This window comes from Chiloscyllium punctatum, unplaced genomic scaffold (genome assembly GCF_047496795.1).
Source record: "Chiloscyllium punctatum isolate Juve2018m unplaced genomic scaffold, sChiPun1.3 scaffold_946, whole genome shotgun sequence".
NCBI lineage: Eukaryota > Metazoa > Chordata > Chondrichthyes > Orectolobiformes > Hemiscylliidae > Chiloscyllium > Chiloscyllium punctatum.
In genome coordinates this window covers 1-21131 of record NW_027310680.1, presented here as the reverse complement: position 1 = coordinate 21131, position 21131 = coordinate 1, and the positions used below count along the sequence as shown (strand labels likewise).

Below are 21131 nucleotides of genomic sequence, written 5' to 3'. Positions count from 1 at the left end.
ATACTCATTCCCGAAGACTCACATTCTCATCTCAGACCTTTTAACAAGTTAACAACTGGGGAAATATCTAGACAAAGTCAAACCAAAAAGAAGACCAGACCAGTCCAGCAACTTCCAAAGAAGCACTTCCTCCAAGCCCAAAATCCAGTCAGAGCGAGGTCACTCATGGTTTTTGCTTTCTTTCTCACCATTCTCTGTGATTACCTGCCTGGCAGCATTCCTCTTACTCACTGACCCATTCAATATCCATCTAGCTGTCAGTCCCTGAGCAGAACTACATCTCGGTGCTGAAGCGTCTGCTGTGTTCAGAGAGCAGTAATTCACCTGCGTTACCTTTCCTGGCCAGATCCTAACAGCAAACATCAGTCTTTTGTCTGTCCAGTTTTTTTTAAAGAAGAACTAGTCACTGTTCAAAGTTCAATTCTCAATTTGGACTCAGTTCCAAACCAAAATGAGAAAAATAAAAAAAAGTGATGGTCACAACACTGGTCTTGCAGTGTCCAGCTGTACATGCCACTTGTGCAGTGTTCCAGTAATGCAGTGCCCACTCGTGCAGTGTTGAGTATTATTGGTGGATGTGTCCCTGTGAGACTGGGCACAAACAACCCCATCGACCTGTGGCCAACCACTTCAACACAATGACACCTCCTGCACCACCAAATTCAAGCTATCTGACGACTGGAGGAAGAACACCTCCTCTTCTGCCTTGGGACCCTCAACCACATGGCATCAACATTGACGTCACTAGTTTCCAAATCTCTCCTCTCCCCCCACCTCATCCCAGATCCAACCCTCCAAGTCGGCTCTCCCCTCTTGATCTGTCCATCTTCCTTCCTAACTATATGTTCGACCTTCCCCACCGATCAATCACAATCACCCCCCCCAGCTGGATTTATTGAGCAACTTCCCAGCTACCTTCCCCAAAAGCCCCACCCTCACTCGATTTATCTCTCAACCTCCTTACTCCCCCACATTCCTGATGAAGGGCTTATACCTGAAATATCGGTTCTCCTGCTCCTCGGATGTGGCCTGACCTGCCATGCTTTACCAGCACCACACATTTTGACTCTCACAGTAACTAATTTACAGTGCTAAGTCTCACAGCGCCCAGTGTTACCGTGGATAGTATTAAGGTATCCAATCTCCATAGTGCCCAACACTATAGTGCCCAGCTTCACACTGCCTCATGCTTCAGTGGCTATGTTACAGCATGCAGTTTCACAGTGTCTGGCCTCCACAGCAGCCAGTGTTATAGTATACAGTCTCACAGTGCCCAGTTTCACAGTGCCCAGTCTCTCAGTGTTTCCGATGTCTCACCCACCACCCCTATCACCATCACCGAGGTTTACTCTGTCCCAACCTCTAACCCAGCCCCAGTTTTACCAAGTGTCCTGTTTCGGAGATATTCCTCCATGCACTGTACTGCCGTGTTGTCCATGTTGGGGTCAAACTTATTTGCAAAGAAATATCTCTGACGGACCACCCAATGTAGATCTCCTGCCCCATACACACAGACCAAGTGGCGATACCTTCCCGTGCAGGGAGGTTATAGGGCACCCCTCGCAACGTCACCAGCCTCAAAGGACCACTTTACTGCCCGGCCTAGAGTCCTGGTGGCTGCTTGGGTGTACGGGATGGAGCCTGGTACATTGGGCATTCTGTGCAGGGTAGCCCACACATGCTCGTCCGGGCTGTAGGTGTCCTCCGACCACTTGAGGAAGGCCTGGATCTCGGCACTGTCAAACACATGGCTGACAATCTTTCTGGAGGCCATGAAGTAGGCACTGCCCACGAAGATGGAGGTGCTGATGTTCGGCTGGTCTTTCAGTTGCGCCGTCAAGATGACTTGGTCGAGGGTATCGTGGTGGTATTGCCAACGTTTCTATTGCCAGCGCAAGAGAGAGTGAGAGAGACGAGAAAGTAGAAATGATAGCTTTTCAACTTCGCCTATGGCTTTTTCCCTACCCAACTCCTCTGCACTCTCCTCGCCCCCAGCTCCAGCAAGATCCATGCACACTCCTTCTCTCAGTTACTCACCTTACAGTGGAGAACATGGCCATTCAGCCCCTCAGGCCTTTCTCACTCTTATTGCCTAGTGCCAGTCACCTGCCTATTTCCCCATATCCCTGCCTCCCAAACCATCTCCCAATGCTCATTCGCTGAGTAAACATTAAACCCATCCTCAAACACTCCCAGTGGATCTGGCTCCAAAAATAGACTTCAAACTATGACCGCTGGTCATAAAGGTTGAGAGCACCCGAAAAATAGATCCTTCAGCCGATCGTGACTGCGCTAGCAAAACAGGCTCATTGCTACTCCAGTCTCATTTTCCAGCACTGGGAACATCACCTTTCATGCCTCACCAGTGCAATGGAGACACTTTCCTGTGGTCATCAACTCCTGGAGTGGGACTTGAACACAGAGCTTTTGCCTTAGAGAGAAGGTCATGGTGTGCAGGGATATCGATCTTTGAAAGTTGCATTGCAGATAGACAGGGTGGTGAAGTAGGTGTTTGATACCTTTACCTTCATTGGTCAGTGCATTGAGTATAGGAGTTGGGATGTAATGTTGCAGCTGTAACAGAGATGGATAGAGCTCTGAAAGATAGTGGAATCAAGGGTTATTGGGATAAGGCAGGAACAGGATACTGATTGTGGATGATGAGCCATGATCATAATGAATGGTGGTGCTGGCTCGAAGGGCTGAATGGCCTACTCCTGCACCTATTGTCTATAAGTAGGAGTATCTTTGACTATCTCTGATATGCCTTTGCCATTACCAAGTGTGATCTATTGTCTGTAGAGGACATTGGTGAGGCCACTTTTAAAATACTGCATACAATTCTGGTCACCCGTCAAAAGAAAGGATGTTGTTAAACTTGAGAGGGTGCAGAAAAGATTTACCAGGATGTTGCCGAGAGTGGAGGGTTTGAGCTACAGTAAGAGGTTGAATAGGCTGGGGCTATTTTCCCTGGAGGGTCAGACGCTGAGGGGTATCCTTACAGAAGTTCATAAAATCAGGAGGAGCATGGATAGATGTTGAAATAATCAGCCAGATGATAGTACACTTCACACAGCTTCCTTTATCACATACATGCAAGAAGACTCAACCAGCCGGGTCAAAGCCCACCCTTGCCTGGAGAGTCTGAAACAGGCAGTTGCAATCACACTTTTACAGACAAATCAGCGTTCCCCTTTCACGCATTACATTTTGATTCCAAGCCTTAGCAACACAAATGATCAATCAGATCCTGATCTAGGTACGTGACGTTTAGCATTAGATCATTGACCTTAAACTTCTACAACACCTGTTGAGTGTTGTTTCGGTCTTCCTGCCTTCTCACTTAATGGGAGCCAGTTTCAGTAAGCTAGCTAGCTTGCGTACGTGCTTGGCTGCACTTTTCTATTGCTGCTCAGAATTGTTGAGCTGACCTCCTTTTCTGTTCTTGCCCCATTTTGATTCCTTCCAGGTTGGCTGTATAGCGAAAGGTCTTTTCCCAACGGTGGGGGCGTCCAGAACTAGGAGCATAGGTTTAAGGTGAGAGGGGAAAGACCTGAGGGGTTACTTTTTCATGCAGTGGGTGATGTGTGCCTGGAATGAGCTACCAAGAGGTGGTGGAGGCGGCTGGTACAATGACAATCTTTAAAAGGCATCTAGGTGTGTACATGACTAGGAATAGGTTAGAAAGATGTGTGCCAAAGGCTGGCAAATGGGACTCAGTCAGATCGGGATGACTGGTCAGCGCAGACAGGTTGAACTGAAGGGTCTGTTTCATACTGTATGATGTTATGACTCCGTGCTTTCTGGTTATTGAGGTTTAGAGCACCAAAATAATAAGTTGCCCTTCAGCCCATCGTGTCTGCACTGGTCAAAAAGACAAGCTCCAAGCTATTCTCATCCCATTTTGTAGAACTTGGCCCATACCCTTGAGAGTCTCACAATAGCAATGAAGACACCTTCCTATGGCCATCAACTCCTGGAATAGGACTTGAATCCAAAGCTCCTCCCTCAGAGTGAAGGACACCACACATTAGATTCTCTACAGTATGGAAACAGGCCATTTGGCCCAACAATTCCACACCAATCCTCTGAAGAGCAACGCATCACCCTACCTGATATTTACTCCTGACTAATGCACCTAACACTATGGGCAATTTCGCATGACAAATTCACCTAACCTGCACATCTTTGGACTGTGGCAGGAAACCAGAGCACCCAGAGGAAACCCACGCAGACATGGGGAGAATGTGCAAACTCCACACAGACAGTTGCCCAAGGCTGGAATCGAACCCAGGTCTTTGGCGCTGTGAGGCAACAGTGCTAACCACTGAGCCACCGTGCCACCCCTTCCGCAAGACACAAGACACTTTATTTACATTGTACCAAAAGATATCTTTTATCCTCGGTCCTTGTAGCATCATGCATGGGAGATATGGATCCTTGGTTACCATGGGGAGGATAGATTGTCGATGGTATGCAGGAATGTAGATGGTGGAACAGGATCAAAAGGGCCAATAGCCTACTCTTGTTCCTTGTATGTATGGGAACAGATCTTTTTTTATCCACCTTACATCAAAACTTGCCATCGTCTCATACAAATGTAGTTTAGGCTTCATTTGCATTTCAATTCCTCAGACCTCCCCACCATGCTTCTAACCCAAAATCTTATATCTGCATTCCATTGCACTTGTACAATCAGTGAACAGTGACGTATATTTCCTTGTCTTCATTACTGAGTGCTCACCCTGTACCCATTGAATAAACCTCACCCCAATCTCCTTTGTTCCAATGGGAGCATCGTTGACCTTTCCAACTGAGCCATCCAACTTAAACCCTGGCACCATTCTGCGAACTCTCCTCCCTGTCCTGAGGGCCCTCACATCGTTTTATAGTCACTGGAAATGACTACAACAATCCAACTGGGGCTAAACCAATTCGACATGCAGCATAACTCACCCATTTATTGGCATCAATGCCTCTATTTATGAAGCCTTCTGCTTTTCTACCCTCTTACGGCCTCCTCCATCTTCTAATGTTGATGAATGTTTATCGCCAGATCCCTCTCATCCTGCGCACTCTTTACGATTGTGCCATTACATTTCTATTACCTCTCCACATCCTTCTCCCAAAACATATCACCTTACACTCTTCTGTATTCACCTCTGACTGGATGCTGTCTGTTCACTGTGGTGACTCTGGACAATTCACATCATCCTCACCATTTGCCAATCCTCCAGGTTTATCATTGCCCCGAATATGGGCATTTTGCCACATACTCCAAGATTGATATCACTGACATATTGAATAAAAGCAGTCGTCTATTTAGAGCTGAGATGCAGAAACATTTCTTAACTTATAGGATAGCGAAATTATGGAATTCTGTACCACAGAAAGCCGTGGAATTTGAGTCATTGAATATATCCAAGAATGCGATTAACAAATATTTACGTTTCAAAAGCATCAAAGGCATGGGAGAAAGTGTTAGTATGGCATTGAGATAAGGATTAGCCAGGATCACATAATATGGTGGGCCTCATGGAGGGCCAAATCATCTTCTCCTGCTTCGGGTCTTGATATTTAAAATGTCCCAGCTGTGTGGATCATTCCCACCTACCAACCTCTCGTCCAAAACAAAATCCATGAATCAGGGCTTGTGTTGTCAATTTTGTTGTCCAGCCATTTTTATCTCGTGCCTAGTGAAACACTTCATTGAATCCAGTTCAGACAACATTCTCTGCATCCAAATTCTCAGCTACTTCATCAATGCATGATGCGAGGTTGGAGACTTATCTTTTGAAACCCTGCACTGGCTTTGCTTCATTAATTTGATCTAAGGCAGGTTGGTGCGAATTGCAGCCGTAACTACCAGCATCAATGTCAAGTGCATGATATAAAGTAAACTAGGATCCATGCGGTGTGAGCCTCAGAGACCCAGATTCAAGTCGCTTCTGTTCCAGAGTTGTGCGATAACATCTTTGAACAGTTTCATCAGTAAATTTAAGACCATTAACAAGTCGGGACAGGAGTCGGCCATTTGGTCCCTCAAGCCAGCTTCACTCGGATCGTGGCTGATTCAACATTCCTCAAGTCCATGTTCTTGCCCTATCCCCGTAACGTTTAATTCCCCAACTGAGCAAGAATCTATCCATCTGAGCCTTAAATATATACAAGGACAGCTCTCTGTGGCAAGGAATTCCAAAGATTCACAACCTTCTGAGAGAGGAAATTCCACCTCATCTCAGTCTCAAACTGGTGCCCCTTTATTCTGAGACAATACCCTCCCCCCCCGGACCTGGACTCTCCCATGAGGAGAACCATCCTTTCAGCATTTACCCAGTCAAGCCCCTTAATCCTGTCCATTTCAATGAGGTCAACCTCCGAGTACAACGGGATCTTGATCAGATGGGCTGATAGGCCGGGAGTGCCAGATGGAGTCTCATGTCGATAAATGTGAGGTGCTATATTTTGGTTTGGCAAATCAGGGCAGGAATAATACACTTCATGGTAAAGTCTGGGAAGTGATGATGAAACAAGGGATCGTGGAATACAGATTCATAGTTTCTTGAAAAAGGAGTCGCAGATAGATAGGGTAGTGAAGAAGTCGTTTGCTACGCTTGCCATTATTGGTCAGTGCATTGTGTGTAGGATTGGGGAGGTCATGCTGTGGCTGAACAGGACATTGGTTTGGCAATTTCTGGAATACAGCATGCAATTCTGGTCTCCCTGCGATAGGAAGGATGTTGTGAAACTTGAAAAGGTTCAGAAAAGATTTACAAGGATGTTGCCAGAGTTGAGTATGGAAATGCAGGAAATTGATACTAGATGTGGAATAATGACATACACGATGGGCTGAATGGCATCCTTCCGCAAGAATTCTTTAATTCTGTGACTGGCGCAGAGGGAGATTAACTTCAAGGTTCATGTTATCAGGAGGGACACCAAAGCCCTTAGCTGAGTGGTCAGAAAACTCCCTCCTCTTTACTTGAACTAAGGCATAACCTGTCTCCACCAATATCATAGCAAAAGTCAGCGATTCGTCCCTTCAAGTCTGCTCCACCATTCAAGAAGATCACTGCTCTTCTGGTTGCAATTTCAATTCCACATTTCTATCGGTTGCCCCGGGGTCCTTATCTTTTTTTAAAAAAAGGTCACTTGCTCACCCTTTTATAACTTCATCAACTCAGCCTTCACAACTTCGTACAGAAGAGATTTACACAGTGCAACAGCCCTCTCAGGGGAAAATAATTCTGCAAGGCATTGGTGAGGCCACTTTTGGAGTACTGGGTAAATTTGTGATCGGCCTGCTGTTGGAAGGGTGTTGTTAAACTGCAAAGGATGCAGAATAGATTTATAAAGATGTTGCCAAGACTGCAGGGTTTTAGTTATAAGGAGAGGCTAGATAGGCTATGACTTTTCTCACTGGAGTATTGGAGGGTAAAGGGTGACCATATAGAGGTTTATAAAATTGTGGGGGAAATAAATAAAAGTGAATAGCCCCAGGATGGGGGAGTCCAAACCCAGAGGGCATAGGTTTAAGGTGAGACCTGAGGGTGGTGCAAATACGGAGCAAGTTGCCAAAAAGAATTGTTGTAGTGGGTACAATTACAAGATTTAACAGACAACATAAATTGGACAAGTTTAGAGGGATATGGACCAAACACAGGATAATGGGACTAGTTCCAATTAGGATACCTGGTTGGCATGGATGAGTTGGACGAAAGGGTATGTTTCGGTGCTGTAGGACTCTGATGATATCTTATTCTCCAGAACATCTTGTCAAACCTACAAGAGAAAGCAATGTCCCATCAACTACCTTATCATGTCCCCTCAGAGAAATTTATACATTTCAAAAAGATCTCTCAGATTCCCAAACTTAAATGTGTAAAAGCCAATTTGTTCAACCTTCCTTCATAAGATAAACCCTTCATCCTAGGAAAAAGGCAGGTGAAACTTGCTGTTTTAAATGAGAGAAAAATGTACAGACTGATTCTGATGTGGTCTCATCAAGGCCTTGTATGGCATTCTCTCCACCCCTCAGGCCTGGAAATGGACTCTACATTTTGAAGAAAAATGTCTGTACTAATGGACTCTGGACTAGAAAGGACTCTGTTTGATGGTAATTAACTGTCATATGGTTTGTTGGGCTTATCACCTGCACTGTCTTGCATGTCCCTGGGTCTGGCAGGTCTTACTGTGAGCTGGGAGGCTCGTGGGTCGTCCTGAAAGCTGTCACCCCGAGAGCCGGCGAGTGGGTAGGCCATCCTGTGAACCTGAAGGTTGGTAGGCTGTCCCGAAAGCCAGAGGGTGGGTAGGCCACCCTGATGACAGTCTCTCCGAGAGCTAGATGGTGGGTAGACCATTCTGAGCACCGTCATCCCGAAAAGGGGTAATCGGGACGGGCTGTCCTAGAGGTGGTCGAAAGCTGTGTCAGAGCAGCCAAGAGCCAGAAAGCGTGTAGGGGCGGGCTGAGATCCAGAAGGCTTGTGGGCTGCCCTGCACGCTGTCGTCCCAGGGAAGGGGACAGGCTGTCCTAGAGGTGGCCGAAAGGTGTGCCAGGATAGCCCACTGGCCAGATGGCCCATCGGGGTGGGTGAGAGCCCAATGGTATGTAGGGACAGACCGAGAGCCAGAAGGTGGGTAGCTGTCCTCAGCGCTGTCACCCCAGGTGGGTACTGGGGCGGACAGTCCTTGAGGCCTAGCTTTGCTGCTCCTCTCCCTTGTAAAATTGCTGATGTATGCAGATGTAAATGTTAACTGTTGTGCAGTAACCTCTTTTTTGTATTTGTTTAATAAAATAAAAAAAGAAACGGGGAATGCTCCTTTCCCTTGTAAAATTGCTGTCTCTTGTATACAGTTGTAAATGTTAACTGTTTTTGTAAACTGTTTTGTAACTGTTTAATAAAATTTATTAACAGGAGATTCAGCGGTCTTCTCAATTTAGGGGACTGACTGTGCTGGCTGGGTCACAATCAGTGTGTTTCTGTTGGTTTCTGCTTGTTTTTTGTGTGGGGGAAACCTGATTCCTGAACTGGCTGAATTATTTAGCCAGTTTGTTAACTGGTATTCCTTTAGGGAGGACTGATTGTTAAACTCCTGATGCACATACTGTGTTTCAGGTGTAACTCTGTTCTCATTAGGGGACTGTTGTTTCACTGACTGGTTATAGTCTGTGTGTTACTCTTTTCTTCACTTTTGAGAAAAGGACAATGTTAATTTTGTGGTAGGGCTTAGCCCTTGGACTCTAGTTTTCTTTGTTTTTTGTATGTGTCCTCACTGTTTGGACTTGGCCCTTGTGGAAGACATACATTTTACCAGAGGAGCTGTTCCTATGGGGAGGTCTAGCTCTGAGACTGGGCCTCTGAAGATTGAACATCTGTGTGTGTGCTGGAAGGTGAGCACTTGCTGTATCCTGGAGTTTGGGAGAAGACCTTCCCTTCAGGAGTGGACCAAAACCCCTGTGAGTTAACCACCTTTACAATGTACTGTGTTCCTGTGAGTGGGCCTGGCTCTCCAAGGATGTGCCAGGACTCCATGGAGACTGAACACCTGTGTGCTGTGGGGTGTGCATTTGCTGCCTTTGGGAGTGGACTCTGCCCTTGGTTGTAGACCTTGTTTTTAGCAGTGGACTCTATTTCTGACAACACATGTTGTAAACTGGAGTAGACTCTGTTCCTGAGAACTCTATTTTTTTTGACGACTGTATATTTGGTCTCTGTGTACCAGAAAGGACTCTGTTTTTTCACAATTAACTCTATTGTGTTTCTTGTTGGGCTTATCACCTGCACTGTCTTGTGTGTCCCTGGGTCTGCAGGCCTTACTGTGAACTGGGATGTTCATGGGTTGTCCTGAAAGCTGTCACCCTGAGAACCAGAGGGTGGGTAGGCCACCCTGATGCCAGTTGCCCCGAGAGCCAGTAGATGAGTAGGCCATTCTGAGTGCAGTTGTCCTGAGAAGGGGTAATCTGGATGGGCTGTCCTAGACGTGGTCGGAAGGTGTCTCAGAGCAGCCAAGAGCCAGAAGGTGCATAGGGGCAGACAGAGAGCCAGAAGCAGTCCTCAGCGCTGCTGCCCCAGTCGTAAGGTGTGTCAGGGCGGATCGAGAGCTGGAAGGTACGTAGGGGCGTGCTGCCTTAGAGTGGCCAGAAGGTGGGAGGGATTGGGGTGGGGTGGGGAGAAGACTTGCTGGGATTTTGGGGGGTCTGTATTGTATGTACTGTTTATTGCACAAGTGGACTGTCTTATATGTATGAATGTCATTGTTACTGTTTGTAATGATTGAAACAGGGATTTGAGGTTTGTCCTCCTTTCCCTGAAAACCGGTTGAATGTCAGGGTTTAGGGCTTGGCTTTGTCATTCCCCTCCCTTGTAAAATTGCTGTTTCTCTGTATACAGCTGTAAATGTAATTGTTTGTATAAACTGTGAATTGTTTAATAAAATATAAATAAACAGGACTGTCTGTTTCCTTTCTTCCTGGTGATGGAATATAAATTGTGAGGAGCAATTATTAATGTTGTCTGCGAAAATCACAAAGCTGAATCATGAAAGAGGAAGGGGAGTGTAGGTTAAGCTAGATATACTTGTACAAACAGTTATAAGCATCTGTTTCCCGCTTCTGCAAAAACAAAAACCACAATCAAGAGGTCATAAGGCTCAGTGTGAACGAAGAATGAGAGGAAATGTTGCTTTAGCAAGCAAGGAAGCAGATTGCAGTGAAGGAGGATATATACGCTAACAATAGACCACAGAGGGATGTGGTGAAATGGCCAAGCAAAACCTGTACTGTTACGCACAAGGCCAGATAAGGCAAGAGATAAACAAGAGGAATGGGCACTGGGTTTAGAGTAGTGGGAGGAGGGAAAGGGAAATGAATTGTATCAAGGTTTTGTACTGTGTGCCTACCTTGTAGACACCACTCTTGCAAGAGTATATCTGATGATACTGCTGCTGCAGATCTTGTCTTGGACTGAAATTAATGAAGTGAGTGAGTTCTATTTCCCACATAAATTTAAGATTTACACATTTGTCAGATGCAGTGAAAAACACCAACACACTTGACATGGGTACTAGGGAAAAATAAGCATGACTGCTATCGGGTGGAAGTGGAAGAAAAATAAACAGGCATGTCAAGGGATCTGCTCACTGAGAGCTGGCTCTAGGGGAGCTGGATCAGCATATAAAGGACTCTTCAATCCTCTTGAGGAGAGTGACTTCAAAACAGCCTCAGTGTGTCTTATGTGCTGCTGTTGGTGTCTTCCTACTGAGGAGGAGTTTATTTTTAATTTTTTTTCATGGTTTGTTGTGATTGTTTTCTGGGGTTTCTTTCTGCTTATTTCTGTTAATTTGAAGCTGTGCTCAGCTGTACAGGCAGCTACTACTACCACTGCTGCTACAGTCTGGGCCTGCTCCTCCGACTGAAGCCTGGACCTCGCCTGCACCCCTGCTGCTGCTGCCTGGGCCTACCTACACCTGGGGATGACTTTGATTGCTACTCCTGAGGCTGCTTCTGAAAAAAAAATAAACAGGATGATCAGATGTTCTGTTCACTCTGAGCTGGCTCTGAGGAAGCTGGATCCGTGTCAAGGACTCCATGTGTAAACAAAATGGTGAGTTGGTGACTGGATAATGGTCTCTGGGAAGTTATTCCTGATGTTGGGGTTTCCTGCTCCTCTGATGCTGCCTGACCTGCTGTGCTTTTCCAACACTGCTCTAATCTTGACTGTAATCTCCAGCATCTGCAGTACCCACTTACAGTCAGAGATGTACAGCATGGAAACAGATCCTTCGGTCCGACCAGATATCCCGACCCAATCCAGTTCCACCTGCCAGCACCTGGCCCATATCCCTCCAAACCCTTCCTCTTCATATACCCATCCAAATGCCTCTTAAATGTTGCAATTGTACCAGCCTCCACCACATCCTCTGGCAGCTCATTCCATACACGTACCACCCTCTGCGTGAAAACGTTGCCCCTTAGGTCTCTTTTATATCTATCCCCTCTCACCCGAAACCTATGCCCTCTAGTTCTGGACTCCCTGACCCCAGGGAAAAGACTTTGTCTATTTATCCTATCCATGCCCCTCATAATTTTGTAAACCTCTATAAGGTTACCCCTCAGCCTCCAACATTCCAGAGAAAACCACCTCAGCCTGTTCCACCTCTCCCTATCGCTCAAATCCTCCAACCCTGGCAACATCCTTGTAAATCATTTTGGAATCCTTTCAAGTTTCACAACATCTTTCCAAAAGGAAAGAGACCAGAATTACACACAATATTACGACAGTGGCCTTACCAATGTCCTGTACAGCCGCAACATGACCTCCCAACTCCTGTACTCCAGAGTCTGATCAATAAAGGAGCGTATACCAAACATTGCTTTCACTATCCTATCTACCTGCGACACCACTTTCAAGGAGCTATGAACCTGCACTCCAAGGTCTCTGTTCAGCAACACTCCCTAGGACCTTACCATTAAGTGTATAAGTCCTGCTAAGATTTGCTTTCCCAAAATGCAGCACCTCGCATTTATCTGAATTAAACTCCATCTGCCACTTCTCAGCCCATCTGGTCCAGATCCTGTTGTAATCTGAGGTAACCCTCTTTGCTGTCCACGACACCTTCAATTTTGGTGTCATCTGCAAACTTACTAACTGTACGTCTTACGCTTGCATCCAAATCATTTATGTAAATGACAAAAAGTAGAGGGCCCAGCACCGATCCTTATGGCACTCCACTGGTCACAGGTCTCCAGTCTGAAAAACAATCCTCCATCACCACCCTCTGTCTTCTACCTTTTGAGCCAGTTCTGTATCCAAATGGCTAGTTCTCCCTGTATTCCATGAGATCCAACCTTGCTGATCAGTGTCCCATGGGGAACCTTGTCGAATACCTTACTGAAATCCATATAGATCACATTTACCGCTCTGCCCTCATCAATCCTCTTTATTACTTCAAAAAACTCAATCAAGTTTGTGAGACTATTTCACTATCAATCTCAGAATAATCCTTTACATGCTCTGAACCAAACTTACATTTTTTTTTGTTCACTCTTAACTCTTCAGGGGTCGCCATAAGCACCCACATAGGCCCCAAATATGCCTGCCTCTTCATCCATCAGCACCATTCCCCACCTTTTCCTCCACTACATTGATGACTGGATTGGCACTACCTCGTATTTGCATGAGGTGGTTGAAAAGTTCATTAATTCTAATTCTGCCAACACCTTCCAACCTGACCTCAAATTTACCCGGACAATCTCGGACACCTCCTTCCCCTTCCTGGACCTCTCCATCTCTGGCAACCGACTAACCGTGGACATCTACTACAAACCCACCAACTCCCACAGCTACCTGGAATACACCTCCTCCCACCCTGACCCTGTAAAAACACTATCCCTTATTCCCAATTTCTCTGCCTCTGCTGCATCTGTTCCCAGGAGGACCAATTCCACCACAGAACATCCCAGATGGTGTCCTACCTCCAAAAACTACAACTTCCTCTCCCACATGGTTGACAATGCCCTCCAGTGCATCTGCTTCATTTCCTGTACCTTCACCCTTGAACCACACCCCTCCCAACGCAACAGGGACAGAACCCCTTGGTCCTCACCTTCTACCCCACCAACATCCGGACACATTGCATTATCCTCCACCACTTCTGCCACTTACAAACAGACTGCACCATTAGGGACATATTTCCCTCTGCAGTCCATCTGCATTTCAGAGACTGTTCCCTCTGCAACTCCCTTGTCAGATCCACACCCCTCACCAACCCACCTTCCCTGGCCTCTGAAAAGTGCAAAACCTGCACCCACACCTCCCCCCCCCCCCCACCTCACCTCCGTCCAAGGCTCCAAAGGATCCTTCCACATCTGACAAACATACTTGTACCTCCACCAATGTCATCTACTGCATCCATTGTACCCAATGTGGTGTCTTCTACATCGGGGAGACAGAACTCTTACTTGCGGATTGTTTCAGAGAACATCTCTGGGACACCCACACCAACCAACCCCACCACCCCGTGGCGGAACACTAACTCCCCCTCCCACCAAGGGAATGCAGGTCCTGATGCTTGGATATTCCACCTTGGAACCCTGATCTGTCTGGTTGCAATGTTGATTTCACTAGTTTCATCATTTCCCCACCTCACCTTCTCGCAGTCCCAAGTCTCCAACTTAGCACCACCCTCCTGACTGGTCCATCTTCCTTCCCACCTGTCCGCTTGACCTTCCACAACCCCCCCCCCCGCCCCCCTACCGATACCTTCATCTATCACATTCCCAGCTACCTCCCACCCCCAGCCCCACACCCATCCCACTTATCTCTTGGCCTCCTGGTCCACAAACCTCATTCCTGATGAAGGGCTTATGTCCGAAACATTGATTCTTCAGATGCTGCCTGACCCGCTGTGCTTTTCCAGTGCCACACACCTGACTCTGATCTCCAGTATCTGTAGTCCTCACTTTCTCCTACACTCTTAACCTACCTACATTCCTGTATACTCTTGTAATCAGTCTATATCCCTCCTTATCCCAGGCTCAGCCTCCTCTTTCTACCCCATCCCTTTCACCTGACCATGTTCCCTTCCACCCATCTGCTCCACCCCACCCACTGTCCAATCACAGCCACCTTCTCCCTGCATCCACCAATTGCCATCCCACCTACCTTTCCCCAGTCCCACACCCCCATTCTGCAGCCCCTTCCTCGCCCCGGGTTCTGATGCAAGTTTCCGACCTGAAACGTCAATTGCCCTTCTATTCTGTTTGCAGCTCAACTCTCCAACTCCGCCTATATTCCTTTGTACATTCTGAACCTCCCTCCATGCAATTGAACTGTTCTAACAACCCTGTTTCTCTTTGTTACAGAGAGGAGTTAGTGGAGGAGAGGGATTACAAAAGGGAGAGGGGTTATAGGGGTAGAGGGGTTACAAAGGGTTTACCCTTCCGTTACCCCTTTGTAACAGGCAGGAGTGAAGAACTGGAGGGGGGAGAGAGAGGGAGGGAGGATGGAAAACACTTGGATGGAGAGAGGCCCAGCAGACAGGAAGGCGGTTACCTTTTTGAACCTGGGTGCAGGATCCGACTCAATCACATTGGAGCCGTTCAGAGCTCTGAGGCTGCGGACTATCTCCCGGTTGGTCTTCAGGGGGAAGTCTTGGCCACACACGTTGATGAAGTACCTTCAGGGAACAGGGCTCTCCAGCAGCTCCTTCATGCAGTTGAGATCTGCCTGAACTCTGCTCCAGCCAGCATAGGTGACCCACTCCAGCTTCGCTGCGACAAAGACATTGTGGAAACACGAAGCGATGGCCCGAACGGCCGCATGAAATTGACTCGGGGATTTGCGGTCCACGTGGACACAGTAGACATTCTGTGGGGCGTAAATGCTCCGTAGAAGCCTCTCGAACATCTCAATGCTCTGGTGGATGACCATGGAGTAAGCCAAGGGGAAGTGTTACTCCTCAGGGCTCAGGGGGACAGTGATATACTTACGGGCCCTCACAATCGATCTGCAATTTCGGGTCATGTTCAGAAATCTCCCTCAGTGACGGCCTGGTGCTTGAGGAAGATAGTAATGGAGTTGAGGAGGGCCCTTTCCACCTCCTGCCTGTCCCCCTGGATGATCTGCCAGCAGGTGGAGTTCTCCTCGACCAGGAGGAGGTGTTCCTGCATTGGACTGGCGCCTGGTTTCACCAGCCTGAGGGTCAGCCGGTCCCCTCCTCTCTGGACCAGCATCCTTTGGCACAACAAGACCACACTGAGCACACACATCGCTGATCTGAGGCACGACCAGCGGGTACAACGCTGGCTCAGCTTGGGCACAGCGCTTCCCAGAGGGCAGTGTCCCCAGCCTATAGGCGATAGGCAAATGCAGAATGGATGCTCTCTGTGCTGGACAGCACTGCCTCCACCAGGCCGTGGGGAAGGAGTGGCTGCAATTTGCTGGAGAGGTCGCAGCAGCCAGTCCCCTCTCCTTGTTAGACTCTTGTCTTTCCTTTTCCCCAAGATTCAACGAATGACTCCGACTTTCACTCCCTCTCCCCCCGGAACTGCTCTCCCTCTGGAATACCTCTCCCTCTCTCCGTTAACCCTCTGTAATCCCTCTCCCTCTATAACCCCTCTCCCTCTATAATCCCTCTCCTCCACTAACTCATCCCTCTCCCTCAGTAACTCCTCTATCTCGTTCCTCTCTCTCTGTAACTCCTCTCTCTCTCACACACACACATTAACTCCTCTCTCTCTTTCTCTGTCCCTCAGTAACTCCTCCCTCTCTCGGTAACTCTCTCTCTCGGTAACTCCTCTCTCCCTCTCTCACTACCTCCTCTCCCTGTCTCTCTCAGTAACTCCTCCCGCCCTCCTCTGGATGAAACCCAGCCAATGTTCCGTTGTTTCTCTGTCGGAGTCCAGGCTCACCTCCCTCCTGTCTGCCTGCCTGGTTACAGGCGTTTCCTTCCCCGGTCTCTGCTTCTCTCCGACCGTTCCTGGACTGGTGTCGCCCGGGTGAAGTAAAGGAGAGGATCGCGATGGTGTACAGTCTGGATCGGAGAATCTACTACCAGAGCGACACAGAGCCAGCCAAGTCCAATAACCCACACCCCAGCCTGGACTGAGATGCTCTTTCAGGAAAGAACCTTCCATCGAGCCCACAACAATGTGGGTGGGGTAACCCTTGGATGAAGAGAGGACCAGGAGACGGGAAGGACCTGTTTGTACTGTGACTCGTAACTGCCCTCTGGGCTATTAGGGATGGGCAATAAACACTGGCCTGGCCAATGGTGCCCCCATCCCATGAATTTATTTGTAAAAAAAATGACAAATGTAAATCAAATTGAATCAAACTTCACCACCCGTCATCCCTGTCTCTATCTCTCTCTGATGCGAAATTGGAATTATGGTGATTTGACCATTCATAATAAAGCTGTGAATGTGGGCACAGCAAGTTGATATGAATCCAAAATAAAATCCCCCTGGCCGAGAGTGGCTCCGAGGTTAGCATTGTTGGAGCACAGTACCAGGAACCAGAGTTTGATTCCAGCCTTGGGTGGCTGTGTGGAGTTTTTGCATGTTGTCTGCTTGGGTACCCTTCAGGTGCGCTGATTTCAAAAATGTTCAAGTTAAATGGATTGGCCATGCTGAATTGCCCATAATGTCCAGCGATGTGCAGGCTAGGTGGGTTACCATAGCCACTCTCACACTCTCACACTCACACACACACACACACACACACACACACACACTCCTGCAGGTTTAGGCAATGCTCAATCTAATGCAACATCCTGGTGGTTCTCCTTTGCTCCCCCTCCAGTATAATCACATCCTTCCTATAATGCGGTGACCAGAACTGCACACAGTATTCCAGCTGTGGTCTCACCAAAATCCTGTAAAACTCCAACATGACACCTCCCTGCTCATGTATTCAGTGGCTTTGATCCTTCTTAATTCCCTTACCTGCCTTTCCTGCTGCCTTCACGGATGGCTGGAACACACAAACCAGGATCCATCTAATCTTCTGTGCTTGCCAGGGTCCTCCTATTTAACGTGTACTCCCTTGCCATGTTAGTCCTCTGGAAATGCATGTCACAGAAATTTGGGCATTCAGTAGCACAGAATGGAGAAAAAAAACGACTGGCATCAAGAGATGGCATCTTTTAAACATTGTAACTGTGCCCACATACATTACTTCGTCTGGAAGTTCATTCCATCACAAACCACTCTGGGGAAAAAAGAGTTGCTCCTCAATCTTTAAATCTTTTTCCTCTGACCTTCCAAACATGGCCCTGAGTCTGAACTCCCCCACACGAGGGAAAAGACCCTTGTCATTCACCTTATCAATCACTGTCATGATTTTATAAACCTCAGCAAGGTCACCCCTCAATTTCCTATGCTGCAGTGAAAAACACATACAGTTCTGATGTGGATCCTTCAGAGAGGGGACAAAAAATGTTTACCAGGACATTGCCTGGAATGGGGGATTTTACCTGTGAAGAAAGATTGGATAGACTGGGTTTGTGTTCACTGGAATGCAGGAGGTTGAGGGGCGACCTTATAGAAGTTTATAAGATTGTGAATGGCATGGATAGGGTGGAAAGTATGAGGCCTTTTCTCAGGGTGGAAGAGTCAGTTACTTGGGGACACAGGTTCAAGGTGGAGGGGTCAGGGGGGTGTTTAAAAGAGATATGTGAGGCATGTTTATCATGGGGAAAGGGTGGTGAGTTAATGGAACACACTGCCAGAACAGACAATGGAAGCAGACACAATTGGAGTTTTCAAGAAGCATCCAGCAGCAGGCATGAATAGGAAGGGAACAGGGGAATACGGATCCTGTAAGTGAAGACAGTTTTAATATGGAAGGCAAAATGTGTCAGTGCAGGCTTGGAGGGTTGAAGGGCCTGTTCCTGTGCTGTAATGTTCTTTGTAAAATGTCCCCAGCCTCCACAGTGTATTTTTATATCTCAAACCCTGTACTCCTGGCATCATCCTGGTCAATCTTTTCTGAACCGTCTCCATTTTAATAATATCCTTCCTACAGCAGCGTGAGCAGAACAGGACACAGTCTTCCAGAACTGGTCTTACCAACTTCCTGTCCAACCTCAGCACACCATCCCAACTCCAATATTCAGAGAGCTGATCAATGAAGGTCATCACACTCCAGCAGGTATTGTTTCACCCTGACTCCCCTTGTAACTGTCCACATCTCGCTGGGATACTGATGTGAAACATCTTGGCTCTTTGACTGATTCGACCAAGTCTCATTTCCTACTGTTCCTGTGTATCCCTCAGAACAGGAATGTAATGTGCATTCCCATGGCAACATCACAATGACATACTTGTTTGTGGATTCACATGAAGTGGGCATCACTGACTGGGACAGCCTTGTTACCCATCCCCCGAATCTCTCCGGCATAAATGATAACGAACTCTCCTCTTTAACTCCACTGTCCTTGTGTTTTAAGAACCCTGACCACAAATGCAAAGTCACATGTGAGAGAGTTCCAGGATTCTGTCCCAGAAAAACTGAAGGAAGGATGATTATTTTCAAAGTTGGGATTAAGGGTGAAGTGGAGAGTAACTGCAGAAGGAGTAGTGTTGCATCATATTGCTGGCCTTGTCTTCAAGGTGATATTGATGTTGGGTTTACAAAGTGCTGTTGAGGGACCCTTCCTGAATTACTCTAGTAAATCCACAACAGGTCTAACATTGTTTCCAGGAAAAAATGGACAGGCTTCATCAGAGAAGGGAAATGCAAATTGCTCAAAGTCTCATGAGATGATGACATGGAGGGCCCAAGCAGCTGAAGTCCGGTGGAGTGATGGAATCAGGGGATGGTCAAGAGGCTGGAATCACAGGAGGGCTGACATCATGGAGTGATAATGAGCATTGATGTTACAGCTAAGAGAAGGTTATTGGGACTGGAGGAGGTTTCAGAGATAGGGTGGGGTGTAGGGGGCGGAGGAGGTTCAGGAGATAGAGAAGGTGTCAGGGCTGGATGAGGTTAAAGAGATAGGGAGGAGTGTACTGGGTGGAGGGGGATATAGAGATGTACAACGCAGAAACAGTCCCATCAATCCAACGTGTCCATGCCAAGCAGTTCTCCTCACCTAATCTTGACTCAATTGCCTGCACTTGGCCCATATCCCTCTGCACCTTTCCTCATCAAATACCAATCCTGATGCCCTTTAAATGCTGTAATTGTAACAGCCTCCACCACTTCCTCTGGCAGCTCGTTCCATACACGCACCACTCCTCAGCCCATTGGCCCATCTCATCAAGGTCCTGTTGTACTCTGAGGTAACGTTCTTTGCCATCCACTACACCTCTAGTTTTGGTGTCATCTGCAAACTTACTAACTGTATCCCCTATGTTCACATACAAATCATTATATAAATGATGAAAAGCAGTGGACCCAGCACCGATCCTTGTGGCACACCACTGTCGCAGGCCTTGAGTCTGAAAAGCAACTCTACACCACCGCCCTCTGTCTTTTACCTCAAAGTCAGTTCAGTATCCAAATGGCTAGTTCTGCTTGTACTCCATGAGATCTAACCTTGCTAACCAGTCTACCATGGGGATCCTTGTCGAACGCCTTACTGAAGTCCACATAGATTGCGTCTACTGCTCTGCCCTCATCAATCCTCTTTGTTACTTCTCTGAACAAACTCAGTCAAGTTAGTGAGACATGAATTCCCACACACAAAGTCATGTTGACTATTCCTAATCAGTCCTTGCCTTTCCAAATACATGTAAATCCTGTCCGTCAGGATTCCCTCCGACAACTTGCCCGCCACCAATGTCAGGCTTACCGGTCTATAGCTTCTCTCAGCTTTAAAGCATCACCTTTTCATTCTGAGGCTATGTCCTCTGGTTCTAGTCTCTCCTACTCGTGGAAACACCTTTCCATATCCAGTCTACCATGGGGTCTCAGTATTCTGTCAGTTTCAATCAGATCTCCCTCACTATTCTGAACTCCATTGAGTCCAGACCCAGAGTCCTCAACCACTCCTCATGTGACAAACCTTTTATTCCTGGGATCATTCTTATAAAATGCCTCAGGAATGCTCTTAACTTACTATTGTGAGAGTTGACATTACACTGAATTACATATTTTGACTGCAGGCTATAAAACTACCGAACTTTAGCAGCAAGCTATGTTCATGTCCCTTTCTCACTGACTGCTGCTATCTCCTCAACAGTTTGAAGGGTCTATGATGTGTAGATACTAAACAGTCCAAACTGAGTATACACATCTCTCTGTAATGAGAACAACCCATGGTCTACTCAGACTATGTGGACTTTACCTTTACCTTCACCAAGCATACATTAATATGATTAAGAAAACATTTACTCAACAACAGGAATGGGTTGGATGATTACAAAAATAACTTGGTCCACATATATTTTGCCCGAACCATGGTTGCTACCATATAACCAAAAACAATTATACATGAGGAAGTCTAAACCCAGTTTATTCATCCTAGACGTGTGTTGCAATTCAGTTCTTTCTGTTTTCTTGTCTTTGACAGTGCATTACCCGATAATGTAGGTATGCCTGCGCTCATGTATGTTCACCCTGTTCAATGTCCTTGTCTTTATCTTCATCTTCACTCTCAGAAGATTACTGCTGATCCCCTATTTC

General features: G+C 47.0%; 1 pseudogene; it reads right to left on the bottom strand.

The window, feature by feature from the left end:
* Positions 1-1345: 1345 nt before the first annotated feature.
* LOC140474330 (beta-1,3-galactosyl-O-glycosyl-glycoprotein beta-1,6-N-acetylglucosaminyltransferase 3-like) lies at positions 1346-15446 on the bottom strand (annotated as a pseudogene).
* Between the last annotated feature and the right edge of the window lie 5685 nt (positions 15447-21131).